The sequence below is a fragment of the Panthera tigris genome, chromosome B4, assembly GCF_018350195.1.
Source record: "Panthera tigris isolate Pti1 chromosome B4, P.tigris_Pti1_mat1.1, whole genome shotgun sequence".
Lineage (NCBI taxonomy): Eukaryota > Metazoa > Chordata > Mammalia > Carnivora > Felidae > Panthera > Panthera tigris.
Window position 1 is genome coordinate 93,220,090 of NC_056666.1, and position 5,810 is coordinate 93,225,899.

The 5,810-nt window shown below is 39.5% G+C and overlaps 1 pseudogene; it reads right to left on the reverse strand.

The window, feature by feature from the left end:
• Window positions 1-2,176: 2,176 nt before the first annotated feature.
• Window positions 2,177-3,352, reverse strand: LOC102967504 (annotated as a pseudogene).
• Window positions 3,353-5,810: the final 2,458 nt, after the last annotated feature.

The window sequence follows — 5,810 nt, forward strand, 5'->3', positions numbered from 1 at the left end:
GCCTGCATATGCAAAAATCAGTCTGGATCCATACATTGGCATATCGCCATATATAAAAATCATCTCAAAATGGACCATAGACCTAAATGTGAAACCTAAAACTGTCTAGAAAAAAATATAGAAGAAAATCTTGGGACCTTAGATACAAGACCAAAAGCACAATCCATAAAGGAACACACTGATAAATTGGACTTCATCACAATTTCAAGCAGCTATTCTTCAAAAGAGCATGTTAGGAGACTAAAAGACAAGCCGTAGATCACAGACTAGGAGATAACATTACAAAGCAAATATCTGCTAAAGGACTTGTCTCTAGAGTATATAAAGAACGCTCAAAACAATAAGAAGAAAGGGTGCCTGGGTGGCTCAGTCGATTAAGTGTCCGACTTCCACTCAGGTCATGATCTCATATTCATGAGTTTGAGCCCCACGTTGGGCTCTGCACTGACAGTGCGGAGCCTGCTTGGGCTTTCTCTCTCTCTCTCTCTCTCTCTCTCTCTCTCTCTGCCCCTCCCTGGCTTGCTCTCTCTCTCTCTCTCTCTGAGAAAATAAATAAACTTAAAAAAAAACTCAGCAATAAGAAAACAAAAAACCCAAAGAACATGAACCGAAGATGGCAAATGATCACATGAAAAAATGTTCTACATCACTCGTCATTGGGGAAATGCAAATTAAAATACCACTACATACCTACTAGAATGGTGAAAATTAAAAAGATAGACCACACCATGTATTGGCAAGCATGCTTGTATTGGGAATGTAAAGTGTTAAAACCACTTTGAAAAACAGTTTGGCAATATCTTTTTTTTTATTAATTTTTTTTAATGTTTATTTATTTTTGAGACAGAGAGAGACAGAGCATGAACGGGGGAGGGTCACAGAGAGAGGGAGACACAGAATCCAAAACAGGCTCCAGGCTCCGAGCTGTCAGCCCAGAGCCCGACGCGGGGCTCGAACCCACGGACCCTGAGATCATGACCTGAGACGAAGTCGGACGCTCAACCGACCAAGCCACCCAGGCGCCCCAGTTTGGCAATATCTTTAAAGGTTGAACATGCACCTACCACATAATCCAGGCTTTCTAATTGTGGGTACTTACCCAAGAGAAAAAAAATATATGCCCATACAAAGACTTGGACATGAGTGTTCGTAACAGCTTTTTTTTTTTTTTTTGCAATAACCACAAATTGGAAACAGCCCAAATGTCCATCCATTGGAATGGAATGGAACGGAACGGAATGGAATGGAATACCAAATTGTGATATAGCCATACAATGGAACACTGCTTAGCAATCAAAATCATGGACTATTGATACATGCAATGATATGGATGAATCTCAAAATAATTGTTGATGCAAAGAAGCCAGACAACAAAGAGTACCTACAGTGTGATTTCATTTGTCTACAACTCCAGAAAATGTGAATTTATAGTGACAGAAAGCAAATCAGTGGTTGCTTAGAAATAGGAAGGTGAGGATGAGGGGAAAGAGACATTACAAAGGGGCACAGAAAATGTTTGAAGATGATGGACATGTTTACTGTCTTAGTGATGATTGTTTCATGGATGTATATGTCAGAACATCAATTTGGACACTTAATATGTGAAGTTTACTTTATGTATGCTATACCTCAAAAAAAAAAGCTGTTATTTAACATGAAAAAAATGAGATACTACCCACCAGATGGACTACAGTGAAAAGTTCTGGTAATACCAAGGGTGTGGAGAAATGGGAACTTTAATCACTGCTGGTGGAAGGGAAAGGATGCACAACTATTTGGGAATACTGGCAAAATTTACTAAAGCCAAACAAACACCTGTGCTAGACCCAACAGTTCTGTTTATTGGATGATACTCAAGAGGATGCATGCATATGCCTACCAAAAACATGTGCAGGAATGTGCATAGCAACTTTACTCGTATTTACCAAAAAAAAAAAAAAAGAAAAAAGAAAAGAAAAAATTATCCACCAATAGTAGAATGGATAAATTGTGGTATATTTTTCCCCACTTTCCTGAACTTTATTAAAGAAAGAGCGATGATGGTAAATCTCGAGAACATAATCAATTTTTTAGGATTCTTCCCTCAAAAACGTGACATTTGATTTCCAAACACATGCCAGAGCATAGATGGTTCCCAATTGTACTATGTAGGTGAGAAGCTGAAATCCTAAAATGTTCACCTTCCAACTTTCCCCGGTCTGCGGTCTGTCTTTGGATAAGCAATAATTGTCTGAACAGCTGCTATGGCTTCATTAATTTTTGTCTGCAGCTCTCTGAGCAATTGTATATGTAGCAATCACAGAATCTGAGCAGCTCCATTAAGAACTGCATCTCCTGTGTCAAAACCAAGAATATGTTTGTCTACAACAACAGGCAAGTCCTCTTTTGTTTGATTTGCTTTAACAACTGCATCCTGGACCAAAATTTGAATTGCTTTAGGATTATCAGGTAATCATCATGACACTGAATCTGAAGGTCAGCCAAAGTCATTACACCAGGCTTGAAATTGGGATTATTTACACCCAAATTGATCAATGGCTCTGCATTTTTAGCTGCGTTGTCAGCATTTTTTTCTATCATCAGCTACCAAATCCTTGTACTTTTCAGCATTACCTCCATATTCAAGTCTAATAGCTAAGCCAAGAAGCCTGTCAATTACTTCTCGTCATCTTGAATCTTGAAAGGACAGTTAACATCTCTGAGATACTTTTCTTTTTTTCTTTTTTTTTTTTAACGTTTTTTTTTTTAATTTATTTTTGAGACAGAGAGAGACAGAGCATGAATGGGGGAGGGGTGGAGAGAGAGGGAGACACAGAATCGGAAGCAGGCTCCAGGCTCCGAGCCATCAGCCCAGAGCCTGACTCGGGGCTCAAACTCATGGACCGCGAGATCGTGACCTGAGCTGAAGTCGGCCGCTCAACCGACTGAGCCACCCAGGCGCCCCTCTGAGATACTTTTCAAAGAACTTGGGCCAATCACTGCTGTGGATGTTTCTTAAATTACCTGTTTTCAATCTAATAGTGTCTGGTTTTCTGGTCTTCAAGCCAAACAATAAAGTTTCTAAATTATTTTTTTTAATGTTTATTTATTTTTGAGAGAGCAAGCAGGGGAGAGGCAGAGAGGGTGGAGGGCAGGGCAGAGTTTCTGAAGCGGGCTGTGTGCTGACAGCAGAGAGCCCGACGCGGGGCTCAAACCCATGAACCATGAGATCATGACCTGAGCCAAAGTCAGACGCTTAACCGACTGAGCCACCCAGGTTCCCCTAAAGTTTCTAACTTCTGTTTCATCTTTACAGTTGAATGAAGCCAGCAGGATTGTTGTTGTCAAGAACTGTCAGCTTGCGTTGGAACATGATCCCTGTGTCTTGCTCTGGTCCCCCAGCCTTTGGCCTGGAGAGGAGAGGCAAGGAGGGGTGGCAGGCACCAGTGCAGGCACCGGCAGTGGCAGCAGAGAGAGGGCCAAATTGAGGTATATTTATACAAATTGTGGGATAATATTACACAGGAAAAATGAACTACTGCAACAGAGTGGCAACAGATTATCGAGCCTCAGAGACATACTGTGGAATGAGGTGAGCCCACATGAAGAAAACATACTCTGTGATTCCATTTTTATGAAGCTCAGAACAGGAAAAACTAATGGTAATGCAGATCAAAATGGTGGCTATCTTTGGAGAAGTGTTGATTGGAAGGAGGCATAAGTGAACCTTCTGGGTTGTGTTCATTTACACAGAAATATGTAAAAATTCCTTCAGCTGTACACTTAAAATTTGTGAACTTTGCTAGATGTAGATTATATATCAATGAAAAGTAAAACAGTCCCAACAGTAGCAGCAACAAATAATGAACACTTAAATTCCATGATGTAAAGAGGGAAAGATTGGTAAGGAAATACAAAGATGCATGGAACAGAATTTCAAGAAATTAGGCAATGGAAACTTCATTCAGCAAGAATTTCTAATCATAAATATGTAGTTGCTCTTGCCATATCTCAGGGATTCTTAATTGGCTCTACTTCTTCCCTCCCTCATCCTCATTGTCTATTTTAAGACGTATTATCAAATTTCTTTCAAAAATTGGAATTCCTATTTATTATTGTAAATGATAGAGAAATCAAACTACGATATGAATGTTTCACTTCCCTGAGTTAGGAACTTAGAGCCCAGCCCAGACCCTCTTTGCTGAACTGAAAGATCCCAGGATCCGGTTGCCTCCCAGGTGTATCCACTTGGGATCTCAAACATTCAAAATAGACTCATCATCTCCTACCCACTGTATCCTCCTCCAGGTTTATCCGCCACCCTGCATTCCCCATAAATGGTTCACCAGGAACCAAAAAATCAAGTTAGCTTTTCCCCTCTGCCTTATATCTCCTCCTCCAAGCAATCAAAAAACTCTGCTGATTCTGATCCCTTGGTATGTCTTATCTGTCCCTTCTATTCTGTACCTCCTACCTTCTTCTATCTTGGTCTCATTATTTCTTTTGTAGATTGTAACAGCAGTCTCTCAAAGAATGATTTGCAGTCCACAGTCCTCCTAAGAGTATGAATTGATCAAAACTGAACTTTTTTTTTCATTTTTATGAACTAATGATGCACACTTACAACCTGAATGCTAAAGTAGATATATATCTATATCTGGATAGATAGATAGATAGATAGATAGATAGATATAGATCATTCCATCAAGTTTTGGTTTTTGAAAAAATGACATTTCATCCTAATGACTCAGTTCTTCTTCCTCAGGAAAGTGACAGTGGTATGGTAAGGTAATTTATAGGATCATTTCTCCCTCATGCGAAGTAGACCACAATCAAAAAGTTTGAAGGTCACTGTCTTTATTATCATCTTGCCTTTATTCCTGCCTTTCTTCTTCAAATACATGCACACGCTATCACCTTAGTCTGTACTACCAAAAAGTGATTTATGCAAAAAATATAATTGTGTCAATTTTCTTGCTCAGAATATTTCAGAGTTTCTACATTGTCTTCAGTGAGGATTATTAACATATTTTAGGTCCTTTTCCCTTTAAGAACAAATGAATAATAAAGTTTTTGACTTTCTTCTGAGAACAACATACATATACACAATATAATTTCATAAAATTTCAGAGATTTTGCAATACCCCTGAAGCCTATCCATAGATTTACTAGAGATTTCTCACCCGGCCTTTGAATAGCATAAAAGATCTTTTGCTTACCTACCAAAACCCTTCACTTCACTCCTCAATTTAAAGAAATTTCCAGGGGCTCCTGAGTGTCTCAGTCAGTTAAGCGTCCACCTTAGGCTCAGGACATGATCTCACGGTTCGTGAGTTTGGGCCCTACATGGGGCTTTGTGCTGACAGCTCAGAGCCTGGAGCCTACTTTGAATTCTGTGTCTCCCTCTCTTTCTGCCCCTCCCCCACTTGTGCTCTGTCTCTCTGTCTCTCTTTCTTGAAAATAAATAAACATTAAAACAATTTAAAATAAATAAATAAATTTCCAGGGGCGTCTGGGTTGGTTAAGCATCCAACTCTTGATCTCAGCTCCGGTCATGATCTCACAGTTCATGAGTTAGAGCCCCACATCGGGCTCTGCGCTGATGGTGCTGAGCCTGCTTGGGATTCTGTCTCTCCTTCTCTCTCTGCCCCTCCCTCACTTGTGGTCGTGCTCTCTCTCTCTCTTTCTCACGCACACACAAAATAAACTTAAAAATTAAAAAATAAAAAAATAAAAGGAATTTACAGAACACACCATGTTCTATCTTACTCCTTATTTAAAAAATCAACTTTATTTTGGAATAGTATGAGATTTACATAAAAATTGCAAGA